We start from the raw sequence: 20635 nt of genomic DNA, 5'->3' as shown, positions 1-20635 counted from the left end.
GCTGATCACTATTTACGCAGTAAATACGGTAAGGGGGTGGGGGATGATGAATGTGAGGCGTGGAAGAGGGGCGTGAAGTGGAGAGAGCAAGGGGGGGGGGGGGCATCCGGTGTTCAACAGCCTGATTGCGCGGGCGGTGGGTGTGGTCTGCAGGGACCCGGCGGTACAGAGGGGGGTGGTGTGGCCGCTGGAGGTCGGAGTGGAGACAGGACGCCCCCGATACGCGACCCTAATTTTAATATGGGACAACGATGGAGGGGGGTAATAGAAAATGCTGTAATTGAAGGACAAATGCTACCAAACAGTTTAACAGCATTCCCGGTGTTTACGCAGGGGAATCAACGGATATGGGCTCCTTTTGACTGGAAAACAGTGAGTCAGTTACAAAAAACCATAATGAACTATGGTTTGGATAACAAGCAAGTTATGACGCTGGTTACCACCTTTTTCAAAAATCAGATATTAGTGCCAGCTGATGCCCGAGCCTTGTTAGAATTGGTGTTGCCCCCCACTGCCTTTATGTTGTGGAAGGATAAGTGGCGGGATAAATGTGAGGTTGCAATGATGCAAAACCTTCACCTAGGTGCCGATGATCCTTTACGTGTAGTCACACTAGACCAGCTCATGGGTACTGGCGCTTTCCGCGACGGGGCGGCTCAAGCAGCGCTACACCCTCGAATATTGCAACAGTCACAGAGCTTAGCCCTGGCCGCTTTAACTGAGTTACCACAGATTGGGAAGCCTGTATTACCTTATACGCAGATTCGTCAGGGTCCTGATGAGCCGTACACGCACTTTATAGACCGATTAAAGGAAGCATTAGATGCGGCACCAAATCTGCCAAGTGAAGCAAAAGGTGCAGTAGGAAAGGATTTAGCTTTTCAAAATGCCAACACTCAATGTCAACAGATAATTGCGTCCCTACCTAGTGGGTCTACCCTTAGTCAGTACGTGGAGGCTTGTTCCCGATTACCTCGCTTAGCGGAGGAAAGAGAGAAGGCCAGAATACATGCGGCTGCTATGGCCTCTGCTTTACGACCTGCCATGCAAACGGGGAAAGGGGATCGAGGTGCTAAAGCAAAAACTGGTTGTCTTATTTGCGGAGAGGAAGACCATTACAAAAGAAACTGTCCTCAGATCAAGAAGCAAAAGGTGGTGGCTGACGAATTTGTAGGGACATGCCATAGATGTGACAAGTTCGGGCATAAAGCAGCTCAATGCAGGTCGCAGTTTAAAAAGGATGGTACCCCCCTGTCGGGAAATGGGCAGAGCAGTGCCAGGATGGGGGGCGCGAGGACAAGAAAGTTCCCTACAGCTATGGCTGTCTCGACGAGCTCCGAGCCGCCACAAGCGGCTCTGCAGCAGTTAATCTGGCCGTGGGACAAGACATCACTATAGAAGATGATAAGGTGCATGTCGTCCCCTCGGTAGCCACAGGACCTTTAGGTCATGGGCTGAGTGCATTGTTGGTGGGGCGATCCTCTGCATCTAGATAGGGAATTTTTGTCCTACCAGGGGTAATTGATGCAGATTTCACAGGCCCAATAGGGATTATGTTAAAGGTATTCACGCCACCATTAACCATCAAACGAGGCAGCAAGGTTGCCCAACTGATTCCTTTTATTGCTCAGGTCCCCCTAACTGACCCTAACTATAGGGGAAGTGATGCCTTTGGCTCAAGTGGACCCCCCTTGGTGGCATTCGTACAACCTCTTTCCACAGAACAGCCCATAAGAAAGATCACTATTAAAGGACCGAACGGCATTGTACTAAAAGACCAGAAAATGTTGTTAGACTCCGGAGCGGATGTTACTATAATCCCGAGGGCCCAATGGCCAGAGTCATGGCCATTGACGGTAGTGTCGGGCATGGTGACAGGAATCGGTGGGGCAACAGCGACACAAATGAGTACTGAGTTCATTACCTTTGTAGACCAAGATGGTAGGTTGCTGGCACAAGCACGCCCTTATGTCTTGAATACCACTATTTGGCTATTAGGCAGAGATGTACTGTCACAATGGGGTTGTGTCATTCAGACGCCTTTTTGACAGCGGGCATTGAAGCGAGCGCATCCAGGCCTACACTGAAGCTCACGTGGTTGACAAAAAAGCCGATCTGGGTGGACCAATGGCCGCTGTCTACTGAAAAGTTCGCCCATCTCCAAGAACTGGTGGATGAACAAGTGAAGTTGGGGCACTTGGTCCCGTCCACTAGTCCTTGGAATACTCCTGTGTTTACCATTCAGAAAAAGTCCGGAAAATGGAGACTCTTACAAGACCTAAGAGCACTTAATGCAGTAATGCAGGATATGGGGCTGCTACAACCCGGACTACTGTCGCCAGCTATGATACCTGAACAATGGGATATCCTGATTCTAGATTTGAAGGATTGTTTTTTTACCATCCTGTTACATTCGGATGATTGTGAAAAGTTTGCATTTACAGTACCCGCCATTAACAGAGCATCACCCACGAAGCGGTACCAATGGGTAGTGCTACCACAAGGTATGAAAAACTCACCAACAATGTGCCAATGGTATGTGGATTTGGCGCTGCAACCTTTCCGACGATCTCATCAGGAACTAATTTTGTATCATTACATGGATGACTTATTATTGGCCTCACGATGTCCAATCCAAGATGACATTGTTCTTGAATTAAAGGGGATGTTGGAAGATTGGGGTTTAGTGGTGGCTCCTGAAAAGATTCAACGACAACCCCCATGGAAATATTTGGGCATGACTTTAACGGAAACCGTGATTAGGCTGCAAAAGTTGACTATACGTGCTGACAATGTCAAAACCCTTAATGATGTCCAAAAGTTGGTGGGAGACCTTCAATGGATTTGGAACGTTTGTGGAATAACCAATACGGATTTACAGCCCCTGTATGAACTATTGCAGGACGGAAAGGATCCTCACGAACCACGCCAATTAACACAACCACCAGAGGCAGCACTTCAAATTATTGCGCAGAAGATTTCACACGGTTCTATCTCCCGGATACTTGAAGGCTTCCCGATCCAGTTATATATCTATGACTCTCGGGAAGAGATCATTGGGATATTGGCTCAATGGCGGGAGCAACAAACAGACCCATTATGCATCCTGGAATGGATTTTTGGTCCTAGCCATTTCAAACGAACTGTGACCACAAAGATTGAGGCTATTGCGGCTATAATCCATAAAGGATGCCAACGAGCAAAAATTATTGCTGGAGCTGTACCACATCAAGTAATAATGCCACTTACATCCCAATTCGTCGCACAGTTTTGTCAAACCAATGATGAATTTGCGGCGGCCGTATTGAACCAACTGTTTGTAATAGATAATCACTACCCGCGTCACCCGTTGTTTAAGACATGTTTACGGTTGTTGCCATGGAATATTGTGACTGATAGCAGAAGGTAACCACCGTGCGGACCAACTAGTGACAGCCACTCCCGTACAACTGTCCACAAGCTTTGATGCTGCACGAGCAGTGCATGATTTTTTCCATCAGTCTGCGGCAGCACTGCAACAACAGTTTTCATTATCTAAAGCAGATGCGCGTGCTGTTGTTGCAGCCTGCCCTGACTGTGCGAGACTCACTCCTATACAGGATGGTGGTGTAAATCCTCGAGGTCTACAGCCCAGACAACTTTGGCAAACCGATGTGACCGAGTTCCCCCAGTTTGGGCGTTTGAAGCACATCCATGTCTCTGTCGATACATGTTCGGCTGCCATCTGGGCAACAGCAGCTACTTCTACCAATGCCAAAGCAACCCAACGACATTGGGCGCAAGCCTTTGCTGTGTTGGGAGTACCTGAACAAATTAAAACTGATAATGGCCCAGCCTACAGGTCTCAGGTGGTGGCCCGTTTCCTTCAGCGGTGGGGTGTTAAGCATGTACGGGGCATCCCATACAACTCCACCAGTCAAGCTATTGTTGAGCGTTCCCATCGCTTACTAAAAGATCATTTAAATATTTTAAAAAAGGGGGGAGAGCAATCCTCGATAGACTGTCTACACAAAACCCTTTTTGTCCTGAATTGGTTGAATGTTAGAGGAGGTCATAGTGACCCCCCAGCTGTTCGGCACAGGGGAACAAACAAAAATGTCTATGACAATGATGTGATGTTAGCAACGATATTCCGCCCAGACAAAGGGGTTTGGGAAGGTCCAGTATGACTACTCACTTGGGGGAGGGGATATGCTTGTATTTCTACAGATAATGGACAGACGGAGTGGGTGCCGGCAAAATTGATCAAACCCATCTTGAACGAACACGGAAGAAGAAGGGGAGGTGATAAAAAGACAGTGGGCCCAGTTAACAAAGATGCTACATCCTAACGATGTACAGCTGTTATCTGTACTATCTGACGAGTGTCAATATGAGTGCCTGCTTTCTAGGGCTCCGGAGTTAAGTTTTGGAGAGTGAATTATTTTGCTCCTTTCTGGAAGTAGAGTTTGGGTACCCAGGTAGGACCCTGCTCTTGAACATCAATGGTCCCAGGGATCGCAGGACCTCCAGCCGGCACCGAGGGATTCTCAGGGAGAACCTCTGATCACTGGACCAAAAGGTTCTGAGCAGGGACTATTAATAAGACAAAGGCATTCTTCCAGTATTACTTTTGTTGCCTGCCTGCTGTCTGTTCATAAGTCTTTGTAATATTTGGATTTATGTTGAAAACTTGGTGTGCCTGTGTGTGTGTGTGTGTGTGTGTGTGTGGTCGCGACCATAAATGTGTGATTTTATGTGTTTGTTGTCATAGTGTTTGTATTTCTGTGTTCTGATGGATTGATTTGGTTTTTGTGATCTAATGGATTTGTCTGGACTAAGTAACTGCCTTTGCATCTTCTGGTTTGGTGAGTTTTCCCGGTTCTGACTTTAGACTATTGTATCTGCATTCTGATTTATTGGGGCTGCGGAAGTATTTGATGCAGAAGGAAACAGATGGGGAATTTCTGGCTGGTTAATGTCACTAATCAAAATGTTATTGCTTATTGTTGTAATGATTATGGCAGTGATTATGTTGGTCTCATGTATAATACGCATAACACAAAAGGCACTAGAGGTAACTGTGAAGAAAATTTTTGTGATGCAACTAACACAAATTGAGCAAATGGTTTTAAGGTAATGATAAGATAGCTTAGCTTTTTTGAAAAGAAAAAGGGGGAGATGTTGGGGTCGATGTAGCTTGAGAATTAGCACGACTAGGCCGCTTAAGCAAAACAGCATAATTGAACAGGCTGCTGGAAAAGACAGCTAAGAATAGCCATTGAGAAAGTTCTTATAGTGCACGTGGTGTGGGTTAGCAAAAACAAGATGTGTTCAAGGACGTGGAGGCAGTCTGTTGCTATTGGCGTTAGTGCATAGTTACCAATTATAAGGGAATGTGGAGCGTGTGAACAGCGTGTGATTTATGTCTGTAGCCTATCCGATATAAGCGTAATCGTGTGTACAGATATGGAAAATGTATATAACCACACAAGCGGGGGAATAAAGGATCCGACTGTGCATCGTACCAATGCATGTGAGAGTCGTTCCCGTCCTTTCACGGATGCTGAAACTCGGCACTCTCTACAACTACGTGAAAGGAGGTTGTAGTGAGGCAGGTGTTGGTCTCTTCTCCCAAGTAACTAGCGACAGGACGAGAGGCAACAGCCCCAAGTTGCATCAGGGGAGGTTTAGATTGGATATTAGGAAAAATTTCTTTAATGAAAGAGTGGTCAGGCATTGGAACAGGCTCCCTAGGGAAGTGGTGGAGTCCCCACCCCTGGAGGTGTTCAAAAAACACGTAGATATGGCACTTCGGGACATGGTTTAGTAGACACGGTGGTGTTCGGTTGACGGTTGGACTTGATGATCTTAAAGGTCTTTTCCAACCTATGATGATTCTATGATTCTATTCTATGATTCTATATTACAAAATAAACCCTTTCCAGGAGCTTTTAAAGCATCAGCTGCCGGTGAGTCCCCTAGTCAATCAGACATGATTGCATCATGTAAGCAACATCCCCTAGACTTGCCTTATTTGCTCTTATAAAATTTCTCATACATTTAACCCACAAATAATTCGAGTAATTGGCTGTGGTCACCGCAGGCTACCAATTATCCCAATATTGCGACTCACCTTCATTAGTTGCCATTGTGTCAGCTACTTCATTGCAAAAACTCCAGTCTCTAGATGAAATAATAGTAAAATTTTTTTTGCTCCAGAGCACTTACTTTCCAAAGTCCTCTACTAAAAAATACATGAAAGAATGAATTTAATTTGGATTGGTACCTTGCTCTTCTAAATTTATTCAGGTTTTAAAATATGTAGGAATTATTCATTTAAGTTTCTCTGAATGTAGTACATCAGCAAAGCTTGACTGACACTGGAGTGACAGCAGTTTCTATCAAACAAGTATCTCACTCTGACTCTGTTCTTCAAGTTTTGAAGGTGACTCATTGTGGTGGGTTGACCTTGGCTGGGCTGCCAAGTGCCCACCAAGCCACTATATCACTTCTCCTCCATCAACAAAAAAGCAGGAGAAAAATATGACAAAATCTCATGGGTCAGGGAAAGGGAGATCACTTACCAATTACTGTCATGGGCAAAACAGACTCAACTTGGGGAAATTAATTTTTTTGCTAATTAGTAACAGAGTAGGATAATGAGAAATAAGAGCAAAATCTAAAATCACCTTCCCCCCACCCATCCCTCCTTCGCAGGATCAACTTCACTCCCAACTTCTCTACCTGTTTCCCCCAAGCAGCACAGGGGGGTGGGGAATAGGGGTTGCAACCAGTTCATAATGCTTTATCTCTGCTGCTCCTTCCTCCTCACACTGTTCCACTGTTCCAGCATGGGGTCCTGTCCACGGGATGCAATCCTTATCAAACCTCCAATGTAGATCACCCACAAGGCCACAGATCCTTTCAGAAAGCCTGCTCCTGCATAGGCTGTCCATGGGGTCACAGCTTCCTTCAGGGCATATCCACTTCCTCTGACATTGGGTCCTCCACAGGCTGCAGGGTGGACATCTGCTAGACCATGGACCTCCATGGGCTGCAGGGGGCAGCCTGCCTCACCATGGTCTTCACTGTGGGCTGCAGGTGAATCTCTGCTCCGATGCCTGGAGCACCTCATCCCCCTCCTTCTTCACTGACCTTGGTGTCTGCAGAATTGTTTCTCTCACATATTCCCACTCCTCTCTCCCAGCTGCTGTTGCGTAGTGTTTTGTACCCTTTCTTAAATATGACATCACAGAGGCTCTACCAACATCACTGATTGGCTCAACCTTGGCCAGCAGTGACTCCGTCTTGGAGCCAGCTGAAACTGGCTCTGTCTGACATGGATGCAGCTTCTGGCATCTTCACACAGAAGTCACCTTACCACTGCCACACCCCAATAATGAGAGTGATTAAATGCCCTACTCTGTTAACGAGAGTGACTCAGATTCGCCGATCCCCTCTGTTGTATTAAGGTGAAACGACACCAGAGATCCTGTATCACTTTACAATCTTTATTCACAATTATGATAAATAAACTATTGTGGCACAATTATGACAAGCAAACTACTGAGGCACAATTATGGGCGTGATTATGGTGAGCAAACTTCAGTGGTACAACTATGACAAGCAAACTATGGTGATACAATTATGATAGATAAACTACAGTGGTATGATTATGATAAGCCTATAGTTTATATAGTTTCAAAGGAGAAGGAAAAGAACATAGGGGGGACGGAAAAGAAAAGACAGAGGAAAAGAAGAAGAATAAATAAAAAGATATCACCAGTCCTGGGTCCAGTGTTCATCCGGCCAATGGAGGGGGAGTCCAAGTCTTGGGGGGCACTGCCTTTACAGTGATTTTCTCAGTTTTTATAGGCAGCTAGCCCCCTCCCTTTAGTTGAGTTTCTCACTTCTTATGCTAATTAATTAGATGGTGATAACCGTCTCTTCTGTTATAGGCTGTTAGCCTCACTTTCCACATAAATTAGCATGCATGCTCCTTACAGGTAGGGGGGGGCAAGTCTCTTTGGTCTTGAATTGAGTCGGTGGTCACAATCTCCCTCTGTCGCAGTTACCTCTGTCTGACCTCTTCCAGGTACAGGACTCTCGGCTTGTTATGTGTAAAAAGGAAGTTGGGTATGGAGACAATTAAAAGTGGTCTGCTTAGCTTTACCAGAGTAGCATCGGGCTATGAGGGCTCCCTCTCACTCTAGATGTCACTTGGTTGATTTAGTGCCAGACTGCCAGGCTCCGGGATTAGCAGGCCCTTTGCTCAGGCCCAGTGCTTATCAGCACAAGATAAGTACAATGCTCCTGTATCCAACACTCACAGGCTTTGTCCTTCACATTAGCACCTTAGACGAATGTTTGAGACACTTAACCTCATATTGTCCAGACCCTTACAGCCAAGTAAACCCAATACATTCTACCTCTTGCCTCTGTGAATCACATTTTTAAGAATTATCATTAAAATATACATTCATCACACAATCTACTGTCCTCACAAACTTCACTACATCAACAAAAATATTCCAGTCTCTGCTTGCTAGCAACGTTCATTCCATGTTTTGCCTGCTACCTCTCCCAATTAATATCCTTATTTTGAATTCCTCATAAGCCCCATGTTAGGCACCACAAAAGACTGCGGTGGGTTGACCTTGGCTGGCCACCAGGTGTCCACCAAGCCACTCTCTCTCCCCTCCTCAGCAGGACACGGGGAGAAAATAAGATTAAAAACTTGTGGGTCGAGGTAAAGGCAGTTTAATAAAGCAAAGGCCATGCATGGAGGCAAAGGAAACAAACAAAAAAATATTCTTTACTTCCTATCAGCAGGAAATGTCCAACCACTTCCTGGGAAGTACATATGGCAGTTGCTTCAGAAGACAAACATCTTCATAATGAACGCCCCCTACTCCTTTTCTCTTAGCTTTTATTGCTGAGCATGACATTATATGGTATGGAATATCCCATTTGTCAGTTTGGGTCAGCTGTCCTGGCACTGTCCCCTCCCAACCCCTTGCCCACCCCCAGCCTACTGGACTTTGGGGGTGGGGGAGCTTGGAGAGACAGCCTCCACGCTGTGGGAGCACTGCTCAGCAGAAGCCAAAACACTGGTGTGTTATCAACATTTTTCTAGCTACCAATAGAAAGCACAGCACTATGAGGGCTGCGATGGGGAAAGTTACCTCCATCCCAGCCAGACCCAATGCAAACAGTAATGCTAGGATAAATCAAAAGTGCATTTAGTCCAATTTTCCTGTCTCATTGTCACACAAAGTGGATGCCTAGGAAAAAGTGTAAGAATTGACATATAATAAGGCTTCCCTAGGTACACTCCAGACAAGGAACAGTTTATGGTTCAGGGACTTCCTGAGGTAGCTGTGGTTTCTATGCATTTAGTAATTCTCAATATCTTTCTCTTCCATGAACTTGTGCAGTCTCCACTTGAACTCCTGTAAACTCTTATCATCTACAGCATCTTGTGGCAAGGAGCTCTGCAGTTTCATTACATACTCAGCAGAGAACCACCTCCATTGGTTTGGTGTAGGTCAGAGTTCGACTGGTCTCAGCAGGGCCCCCAGTGTGGCGCGATTGATAAAGGAGGATGTGCTGGAACTTGTCGGTCACAAGCCCTGGGGGGAAACGAGATAGTGTCGAGTCTTCCTGGAGGAGGGAGTATTGCCCTAGTTAAAATAAACTTAAGGAATGTATCTGTTGAGATAAGCTTAAAGAATGTGTGTCTGCCCAGCGTTTGTGTTAACCAATTAATGAGTGCTTAGTTTGAAACTTAACCAATCAGTTTAGAACACGCTGTCTTCTGATCTGTATAAATGTATGTGTGCAGCAGCAATAAAACGTACATTCTGCTTGTATCAAGCAGGTGTCCCGTCTCTCAGTCGCGGCAAATTGGTGACCCCGACGTGATTCGGAGAGAACCACCTATCTGCGTGGCATGCTGCGAGTCCCACAGGACGCTGAATGAGCTGCTGAAAGGAAGCAGGAGCCGGCCTAAACAATCCCTCCGGAGCAGAGAGGTGAGCTGTGGGAAACATGGGAAGTCAGACGTCTTCCCCAGAGAGAGACGTTTATGAGCTTATGAAAGCTCTCCTTCAAAAACATGGAAAGAATATTTCTGGGCACGATCTCAAACTGATACTTAAATGGGTACAGGTGAAGATGCCCACTGTAACTGCGTCTACTATCTTTACGCGGGAACTTTGGGACGATGTGGGGGTGAAACTATGGGACGTGGCAACAACAGGGAACGCTGAAGCGCAGCGTATGCTCCCCTGGTGGAGGAGTGTTTTTGAGATCTTAAAAGCGCAAGAGAAAAATCATAAGGACAAAGCAGGGGAGGAAGACAACTCTCCCACAGCGCCTCTGGTGCTGCCGGAGAACAAACCTTTAAGAGTGTGTGCTGCGAGATACCCCCCAGAGGGGGATCCTTTTGACCCGGGTCCGGTGGATCCTGAAAAAGAACCGAATCTCTACCCCCCTGACCCGCGCGATGTGTGGGCTAATATAAGACGCCAAGCCTTGAAGGAGGGGGAGTTAGAAATCGCTAAAACAATTGTAGCCCCTGTGATTTATCAGGGTCGGGGGGCACAGTGGGAAGCTTTATCTTTCCCGGTAATTAAGGAACTGCGTCGTACTGTTACTGAGCACGGGCTTTCTTCCCCGTATTTTGCAAGTTTGCTATCTTCTGTTTTTGACACTTATATTATGACTCCGCATGATTTAAAATCTTTAACGCAACTGTTACTGACTCCGACACAGTACTCCCTGTGGGAGTCACACTGGAGGGGGGGACTACAGGCACTTCTTACGACTTACGTGGGTCACGGCAATGCGGCTATAGCTGCGCTGACTATAGAGCACCTTACTGGCACAGGTCAACACTCTGATCCGGTGGCTCAAGCCCGGGATATCCCATGGGAAGCTCTTGAGGCGACTCGTGAAGAAGCTAAAAAAGCCCTTCTTAAGGTCCCTGACTCACAAAAACCGCAAAAAACCTTCACTACGATTACCCAGGACCCCCGGGAACCTTATATGCAGTTTATTGACAGGCTGAAGCAAGCTCTGGAGCGTCAGATAGACAATACGGAAGCGCGGGAAATTTTGTTGTTAAAATTGGCTGTAGAAAATGCTAATGTGGATTGTAAAAAGTTACTGAAATCTCTCCTAAATCCAAACCCTACACTGGTGGAGATGGTAGAGGCTTGTAATAGAATTGACACTATGGATCATAAATTTTAAGCCATGGCTGCTGCTTTCGCGGCCATGCGCGGCTCGGGGGGGCCCGGGAATTCACAGAATCACAGAATCACAGAATAGTAGGGGTTGGAAGGGACCTCTGTGGGTCATCTAGTCCAACCCCCCCGCCGAAGCAGGGTCACCTACAGCAGGCTGCACAGGACCTTGTCCAGGCGGGTCTTGAATATCTCCAGAGAAGGAGACTCCACAACCTCCCTGGGCAGCCTGTTCCAGTGCTCCGTCACCCTCAGAGAGAAGAAGTTCCTCCTCATGTTCAGACGGAACTTCCTGTGCCTCAGTTTGTGCCCATTGCCCCTTGTCCTGTCACTGGGCACCACTGAAAAGAGCTTGGCCCCATCCTCCTGACACCCACCCTTCAGATATTTGTAGGCATTTATAAGGTCCCCTCGCAGCCTTCTCTTCTTCAGGCTGAACAAGCCCAGTTCCCTCAACCTCTCCTCGTAGTGGAGATGCTCCAGTCCCCTCACCATCCTTGTAGCCCTCCGCTGGACTCTCTCCAGTAGCTCTTCATCCTTCTTGAACTGGGGAGCCCAGAACTGGAAGCAGTACTCCAGATGAGGCCTCACCAGGGTAGTGTAGAGGGGAAGGAGAACCTCCCTTGTCCTGCTGGCCACACTCTTCTTGATGCACCCCAGGATCCCATTGGCCTTCTTGGCAGCCAGGGCACACTGCTGGCTCATAGTTAACCTGTCGTCCACCAGGACACCCAGGTCCCTCTCCGCAGAGCTGCTCTCCAGCAGGTCCACCCCAAGCCTGTACTGTTGCATGGGGTTGTTCCTCCCCAGGTGCAGGACCCTGCACTTGCCCTTGTTGAACCTCATCAGGTTCCTCTCTGCCCAGCTCTCCAGCCTATCCAGGTCACGCTGAATGGCAGCACAGCCTTCCGGTGTATCTACCACACCTCCCAGTTTGGTGTCGTCAGCAAACTTGCTGAGGGTACATTCTAACTCTTCATCCAGGTCGTTGATGAAGAAGTTAAACAAGACTGGGCCCAGTACTGACCCCTGAGGGACACCACTTGTCACCAGCCTCCAACTAGACTCAGCGCCGCTGATGACAACCCTCTGAGTTCTGCCATTCAGCCAGTTCTCTATCCACTTCACCGACCACTCATCCAGCCCACACTTCCTCAGCTTCCCCAGGAGGATATCATGGGAGACTGTGTCGAAAGCCTTGCTGAAGTCAAGGTAGATAACATCCACAGCTCTCCCTTCGTCTACCCAGCCAGTCATGTCATCATAGAAAGCTATCAGATTGGTCAGGCATGATTTCCCCTTGGTGAATCCATGCTGACTACTCCTGATAACCTTCTTTTCTTCCACTTGCTTGATGATGGCCTCCAGGATAAGCTGCTCCATCACCTTTCCCGGGATGGAGGTGAGGCTGACCGGCCTGTAGTTCCCTGGGTCCTCCTTCTTGCCCTTTTTGAAGATTGGAGTGACATTGGCCTTTCTCCAGTCCTCGGGCACCTCTCCAGTCCTCCAGGACCTCTCAAAGATGATGGAGAGTGGCTCAGCAATGACATCCGCCAGCTCCCTCAGCACTCGTGGGTGCATTCCGTCGGGGCCCATGGATTTGTGGGCGTCCAGATCGCTTAAGCGATCCCTCACACAGTCCTCCTCGACCAAGGGAAAGTCGTCCTCTCTGTAGGCTTCTTCTCTTACCTCCGGGGCCTGGGATTCCTGAGGGCCAGTCTTAGCACTGAAGACTGAAGCAAAGAAGGCATTCATTAGCTCTGCCTTCTCCGCATCCTCCGTCACCAGGACACCCGCCTCATTCAGCAGCGGCCCCACGTTGTCCCTAGCCTTCCTTTTGCTGCTGATGTAGTTGAAGAAGCCCTTCTTGTTGTTTTTGACATCCCTTGCCAGCTTCAATTCCAGGTGAGCCTTGGCCTTCCTCGTCGCATCCCTGCATGCTCTCACTACGTTTCTGTACTCTTCCCAAGTGGCCTGTCCCTCTTTCCACATGCCATGCACCTTTCTCTTCTGCCTGATCTCCGCTAGAAGCTCCTTGTTTAACCATGCAGGTCTCCTGCCTCCTTTGCTAAATTTCTTTCTCAGGGGGATGCATTGCTCCTGTGCATGGAAGAAGTGTTGTTTAAAAAGCGACCAGCACTCATGGACTCCCCTGCCTTCGAGAGCCCTGGCCCACGGGATTCCTCCCAGTAGCTCCTTGAAGAGGGCAAAGTCAGCCCTCCTGAGGTCCAGGGTTTTGATCCTGCTTATCGCCCTGCTTCCTCCATGCAGGATCCTGAACTCGACCATTTCATGGTCACTGCAGCCGAGTCTACCTCCAACCTTCACGTCCTCCACCAGTCCCTCCTTGTTTGTTAACACGAGGTCCAGCAGAGCGCCTTTCCTTGTTGGTTCCTCCACCACTTGCATCAGAAAGTTATCATCGATGCTCTGTAGGAACCTCCTGGATTGCGCCTGCCTAGCTGTATGGTCTTCCCAGCTGATGTCAGGGTGGTTGAAGTCCCCCATGAGAACCAGAGCCTGTGACTGTGAGGCTGCTTGCAGCTGCCTGTAGAAGGCTTCATCAACCTCCTCCTCCTGGTCAGGTGGCCTGTAGTATACACCCACCGTAATGTCACCCGTGTGAGCCTGTCCCTTAATTCTAACCCACAAGCTTTCAACTCCTTCTTCACTTGCCCCCAGGCCAAGCTCAATGCATTCCAGTTGCTCCCTCACATATAGAGCAACTCCCCCACCTCTCCTTGTTGACCTGTCTTTCCTAAAGAGTCTGTAGCCATCTATGACAGCATGCCAGTCATGCGAGTTGTCCCACCACGTTTCTGTGATGGCGACCAAGTCGTAGCCGTCCTGCTGTATAATGGCTTCCAGCTCCTCCTGTTTATTGGCCATACTACGTGCATTGGTGTAAACACACTTGAGCTGGGCTGTCAATCTCACCCCTGGCCTTGGCACTCCAAGCCTAGGCTCATCCCTAGTGAGCTGGGCGATGTCCCCTTCCCCCTTCGAACCTAGTTTAAAGCCCTCTCAATGAGCCCCGCCAGCTCGTGGCCAAGAATTCTTTTCCCCCTTTGTGATAGCTGAGCTCCACTTGTTGCCAGCAGGCCCGGTGCTGTGTATACCTCCCCATGATCAAAAAAGCCAAAATTTGACCGATGGCACCAGTCCCTGAGCCACCTGTTAACCAGGTGAGTTTTCCTGCCCCTTTCAGTGCTGTCCCCTGCCACTGATGGGATGGAGGAAAACACCACCTGCGCCCCTGATCCCTCAACCAGTCGCCCTAGTGCCCTGAAGTCCCTTTTGATGGCCTTGGGACTTCTTTCTGCTACCTCGTCCCCGCCAACCTGCATTACCAAGAGGGGGTAGTAATCAGAAGGCCGCAATCAGAATAACAATCAGAATTGTTATGGTTGCGGCAAACCTGGTCATTTGAAAAAGAACTGTTTGGCTACCAATGCTGGTACCAGGCCCCAGGCCCCTGGGGTCTGTCCTAGATGCCGAAAAGGGCGTCATTATGCTAATCAATGTCGGTCTAAGTATGATTTCCAAGGTCAACCGATACAGGGAAACCGATCACGGAGCGCGGAGCAGCGACGCGCGCAGACACAAGTACCGCAGCCGACGTTCCAACCCCCACGGAGGGAACCAGCAGTGTCTCAAGTCTCCATCCAACGACAGCCGGTAACGCCGGATTGGACCTGGCAACCTCCCACACAGTAACGTTGCTCGATTCCTCGGTTCACTTATTGTTAACAAATGTTTCGGGGCCCCTACCCCCAAAAACTCAAGCGCTTTTGTTAGGAAGATCATCTACCACCTTGTCAGGACTTTTTGTACTACCAGAGGTCATTGATTCTGACAGTACTGATGAAATTAAAATCATGGCATGGACCCCGTTTCCTCCTTGCACGGTGCCAAAAGGCAGCCGTATAACACAATTGGTATTGATTCCCACAATGACGGACTCCCCAGTTCCCAACCAGCCTCAACAAAGGCAGGGAGGGTTTGGATCTACGGGGGACCCACAAATTTTATGGGTACAGTCTATTTCCCAGAAACGACCTGTGTCCCAATGTACCCTTATTCGTGGGGGGCAGAAAGTAATGCTAAATGGGATTATTGATACTGGAGCTGATGTTACAGTAATATCCCAGGCCAAGTGGCCTCCACAATGGCCTCTGGCTAACGTTTCCCAGACATTGGCTGGAATTGGGGGAACTGGTAAAAGTCACCAAAGCGTGGAATTAATCCAAATCCAAGGTCCGGAAGGGCATACGGCTTCTATTAAGCCTTTTGTGTTACCTGTTCCTATGGTTCTGTGGGGGCGTGACGTACTGTCTCAGTGGGGAATGTCCATTCGGATCCATTTTTAGGTGGGGCCATTGAAGTGCGCGACACCCTGAAACTAACTTGGAAAACCGATGACCCTATTTGGGTAGATCAACGGCCCCTCCCTCTGGAAAAGCTTCGCGCCCTCCAGGAATTAGTCACGGAACAGTTAACAAGAGGGCACATTGTGCCCTCCACTAGCCCTTGGAATTCACCTGTCTTTGTCATCAAGAAACAAACTGGCAAGTGGCGCTTACTCCATGACCTTAGGAAAATTAATGACGCTATGGAAGACATGGGAGCCCTTCAACCAGGACTCCCGTCCCCTACTATGATCCCTCGAGATTGGCACTTGACTGTTATTGACCTCAAAGACTGCTTTTTTAATATCCCACTGCATCCAGACGATGCTCCTAAATTTGCCTTTTCAGTTCCAAGCGTCAACATGCAAGCCCCATTGCAAAGATACCAGTGGGTTGTGCTGCCGCAGGGAATGAAGAATAGTCCTACGATTTGTCAGTGGTACGTAGCTAAAGTACTCACCCCTGTTAGAACTACGATGCCAAGTGTCTTGTTGTATCACTATATGGATGACATCCTAGTGGCTGCACAACTTCACGAGGTCATGGAGGAAGCTGTAGCTCTTGTCATGGCTGCCGTTAACTTGGCAGGCCTCTGTATTGCACCGGAAAAGGTTCAAAAAATATCTCCATGGAAATACTTAGGTTGGCGCATCAGGGCCCAAACTATAACTCCCCAACCTCTACAGATACAGACAGACATACAAAATTTACATGATGTACAGAAATTGTTGGGAACAATCAATTGGGTCCGACCACTGTTGGGGATTTCTAATGCGGACCTAGGTCCTTTATTTAGACTGCTAAAAGGGGACACTGACTTGCGCTCCCCCCGCAGTCTTGACCCTGAAGCCACTACTTCCCTGCAAAAGGTTGCTACAGCAATTAGTCTCCGACAAGCACATCGATGGGCTCCCGAGCTACCCTTTTTTCTGATTATTTTAAACCCCGCTCGACAACCTCATGCGCTAATATTTCAGTGGGATTCTCAGAAATCAGACCCACTGCTGATTATTGAATGGGTTTTCTTACCCAATCAATCTTCAAAGACTATTTCAACACAGCACGAAATGTTTGCGTCCTTAATCATTAGAGCCCGGCAACGTTTATTGACACTATCAGGGATGGACTTTGCCTGCATCTGTTTGCCTGTGGCAAGTACTTATTTATAGTGGCTCCACCAACAATCCGACGCCTTCAGTATAGCGATAGCTGACTATACAGGCCAACTTACCTCTCACCCGCTATCTCATAAGCTACTCAATGCTGACTTTCATCTTCTGTCCAGGCCAAAAAGAAGCAACCAACCCTTACAGGCCCTCACCGTGTTTACGGATGGCTCTGGAAAGTCGCATAAATCAGTCATCCTATGGTGGGATGACCAGCGTGGACAATGGAACTCAAATATAGAGACTGTGCCTGGTTCTCCTCAGATAGTAGAACTGACCGCAGTTGTTCGAGTCTTTCGAAAATGGTCCACACCGCTTAACATAGTTACTGACTCAGCTTATGTTGTAGGAATTGTTGAACGAGCTGAAGCATCTGTGTTACGTGATGTCTCACATTCTGAATTGTTTGCTTTATTGCAGGAGCTTATTTTCCTTTTGGACTCGCGCCCTCATCCCTATTTTGTTATGCACGTCAGAGCACATACTGTTTTACCTGGTTTTATTGCAGAAGGGAATCGACAAGCTGATATACTTACGTTACCAGTACAAGTATTACCGGATCGCGTAGCACAGGCTAAACTCAACCATTCTTTCTTTCACCAGAATGCTGGAGGTCTTAAACGACAATTTGGCCTCACTACTCAGCAAGCAACTAATATTATCGCCATGTGTCCTGACTGTCAAAAACACTCCTTTCCGTCGATAACGGGAGGGGTTAATCCTAGGGGACTGCAGAGCTTACAACTGTGGCAAACCGATGTAACCCACTTTTCAGAATTTGGTCATCTAAAATGTATTCACTCTTCCATTGATACCTTTTCCGGTGCCTTGTTTGCCTCCTGCCACACAGGAGAAAAGACACGTGATGTTCAAAAACATTTAATGCATGCCTTTGCCACTTTAGGTATACCCTCTCAAATCAAGACGGACAACAGCCCTGCCTACGTGTGGCCACAACGAAAACCTTTTTTAACTCCTGGGGGATTACTCACATTACTGGCATTCCTCACTCCCCTACAGGCCAATCTTTAACTGAACGCTCTCATCAATCTCTAAAACGTTTATTACAACAACAAAAAGGGGGAGTAGAGACTGCTACCCCTGAGGAGCGTCTACAGAAAGCCTTATATGTTTTTAATTTTTTTAATTGTTCTCTGTTAGACAGCAACCCTCCGATAGTTCGTCATTTTAATACAAACGCTTCGTTTGAAGCAACAATCAAGGCTCCGGTATTGATTCGAGATCCCGAAACAGGTAAGATCATGGGACCTTACCCCCTTATCACGTGGGGCAGAGGTTATGCTTGTGTTTCCACAGAAAGAGGCCCCCGATGGATTCCAGCGAAAAGTGTGCGGCCTTTCCGCAAATCGTTGCCACAACCATCTGAGGACGAATCGGATCGCACCCAGGACCAACCTTCTGATCAACAAGTCGGTGAATCTCCTCAAGAGGACCGGGACAATCAGGACGGTTGAATCATAAACATAGAAGGACTGTATGGACCAGTGTACAGAGACACCAGTCACGAAAGTTTTGTGTCTTTTCTGTAACACTTGTGAACCATAGGTTTTGTATAAATGCTATAAAGACAGCAGTGTATGCTTTGGCTGTTTTTATTTTTCTGTTATTGCTCCTTCCATGCCTGTTGCAGTGTTTGCAAAAACTAATAACACGCTCGATAAAAAGGGTTCTTATCGTGCAACAGGAAGGGGGAGATGTAGGTCAGAGTTCGACTGGTCTCAGCAGGGCCCCCAGTGTGGCGCGACTGATAAAGGAGGATGTGCTGGAACTTGTTGGTCACAAGCCCTGGGGGGAAACGAGATAGTGTCGAGTCTTCCTGGAGGAGGGAGTATTGCCCTAGTTAAAATAAACTTAAGGAATGTGTCTGTCGAGATAAGCTTAAAGAATGTGTGTCTGCCCAGCGTTTGTGTTAACCAATTAATGAGTGCTTAGTTTGAAACTTAACCAATCAGTTTAAAACACGCTGTCTTCTGATCTGTATAAATGTATGTGTGCAGCAGCAATAAAACATACATTCTGCTTGTATCAAGCAGGTGTCCCGTCTCTCAATCGTGGCAGTTGAGAGGGGACAGCGCCAGGACAGCTGACCCAAACTGACAAATGGGATATTCCATACCATATAATGTCATGCTCAGCAATAAAAGCTAAGAGAAAGGAAGAGGAGTAGGGGGCATTTGTTATTAAGATATTTGTCTTCTGAAGCAACTGCTATGCGTATTGAGGCCCTGCTTCCCAGGAAGTGGCTGGACATCATCTGCTGATGAGAAGTAGAGAATAAAGCTTTTTTTGTTTGTTTCATTTGCTTCTGTGCGTGACCTTTTTTTTTTTTCTTCATTAAACTGCCTTTATCTAGACCCACAAGTTTTTCATTATATTTTCTCCCACTGATGAGAAGGAGTGATAGAGCGGCTTGGTGGACACCTGGTGGCCAGACAAGGTCAACCCACCACACCCCAAAATATGTTTATTGTTTTCATAAAAAAAAAAATTAACCCACAGTTTTGCTCCTTACATCCTATATATGAGAGCTATACCACACCTGTAACTTCTTTGATAAACTACATCAAATGAAAGACAGGAATATAGGAACGAGACAATAATAAAGTGTTTTGGTTTGGCCTGGATAAATGCCAAGTGCCCACCAAAACCACTCTATCACTCCCCCTCCTCAACTGGACAGGGGAGAAGAAATATGATGAAAGGCTCATGGGTCGAGACAAGGACAGGGAGAGATCACTCACCAATTACTGTCACAGACAAAACAGACTGAACTTGGGGGGAAAAGGGAGTTTAATTCATCACCAATCAAATCAGAGTAGGAGAGTGAGAAATAAATCCAGATCTTAAAACACCTTCCCCCCACCCCTCCCTCCTTCCCGGGCTCAACTTCAATCCCGTTTCTCTACCTCCTCCCCCCGAGCTGTGCAGGGGGATGGGAAATGGGGGTTATGGTCAGTTCATCACACACTGTCTCTGCTGTTCCTTGTCCCTCAGGGGGAAGACTCCTCACACTCTTCCCCTGCTCCAGCATGAAGGTTCGTCTCATGAGAGACAGTTCTCCACGAAGTTCTCCAATGTGAGTCCTTCCCATGGGCTGCAGCTCTTCACAAACTGCCCCAGCGTGGGTCCCTTCCACGAGGTGCAGTCCTTCAGGAACAGGCTGCTCCAGCATGGGTCCCCCACGGGGTCACAAGCCCTACCAGCAAAACTGCTCCGGTGTGGGCTCCTCTCTCCACGGGTCCGAGATGGAGATAGACAAGTGGTTGCAGAACCATGCTCCTGCAGTGGACACCACTGAGAATGAGGCAACTCGGACCCTGGTGACCCACAAAAGCAGGACTCCGCTCCAGCCTCCACCCTCCAGCATCACAACCAAAACCAGATACGAAGCTTTAACAGTCATAGACGACCCACGAGCAAGGTCTGCAAGGAGAAACTGTACCAGAGCACACAGCGGATACTGTAAAAAGAAACGACGAGTGCTCGTGGTGGGTGACTCCCTGTGGAACCTGGGCAGAATCAAGGAATACTTGGAAGCCCTGGGGGTGCAAGCAAAAAGCATTGGTGCCCAAGTTATGTTTTCCTCCATTTTACCAGTTAGAGGAAAGCGGGCAGACAGAAACAGGCGCATTATGAATATCAACTCCTGGCTTCGTGGTTGACGTCATCCTGAGGGTTTTAGTTTTTATGACAACGGGACATTCTTCAATGGCTATAACCTGTTAGGGAGGGATGGGATCCACCTGTCTAGAAGAGGCAAAGGAATCTTTGGCAGCAGGCTAGCCAACTTGGTGTGGAGGGCTTTAAA

At 47.8% G+C, this 20635-nt stretch overlaps 1 long non-coding RNA gene across 1 annotated transcript; it reads left to right on the top strand.

The window, feature by feature from the left end:
• The first annotated feature begins 9819 nt into the window (after positions 1-9819).
• On the top strand, positions 9820-18852 carry LOC142365646 (uncharacterized). Its single transcript, XR_012766520.1, has 2 exons — positions 9820-10016; positions 17968-18852. It is a non-coding gene; the product is annotated as an uncharacterized LOC142365646 (long non-coding RNA).
• The last annotated feature ends 1783 nt before the right edge of the window (positions 18853-20635 follow it).

The sequence above is a fragment of the Opisthocomus hoazin genome, chromosome W, assembly GCF_030867145.1.
Source record: "Opisthocomus hoazin isolate bOpiHoa1 chromosome W, bOpiHoa1.hap1, whole genome shotgun sequence".
NCBI lineage: Eukaryota > Metazoa > Chordata > Aves > Opisthocomiformes > Opisthocomidae > Opisthocomus > Opisthocomus hoazin.
Note: the sequence above shows the minus strand (reverse complement) of the source record. Positions and strands in the feature narration are given on the sequence as shown.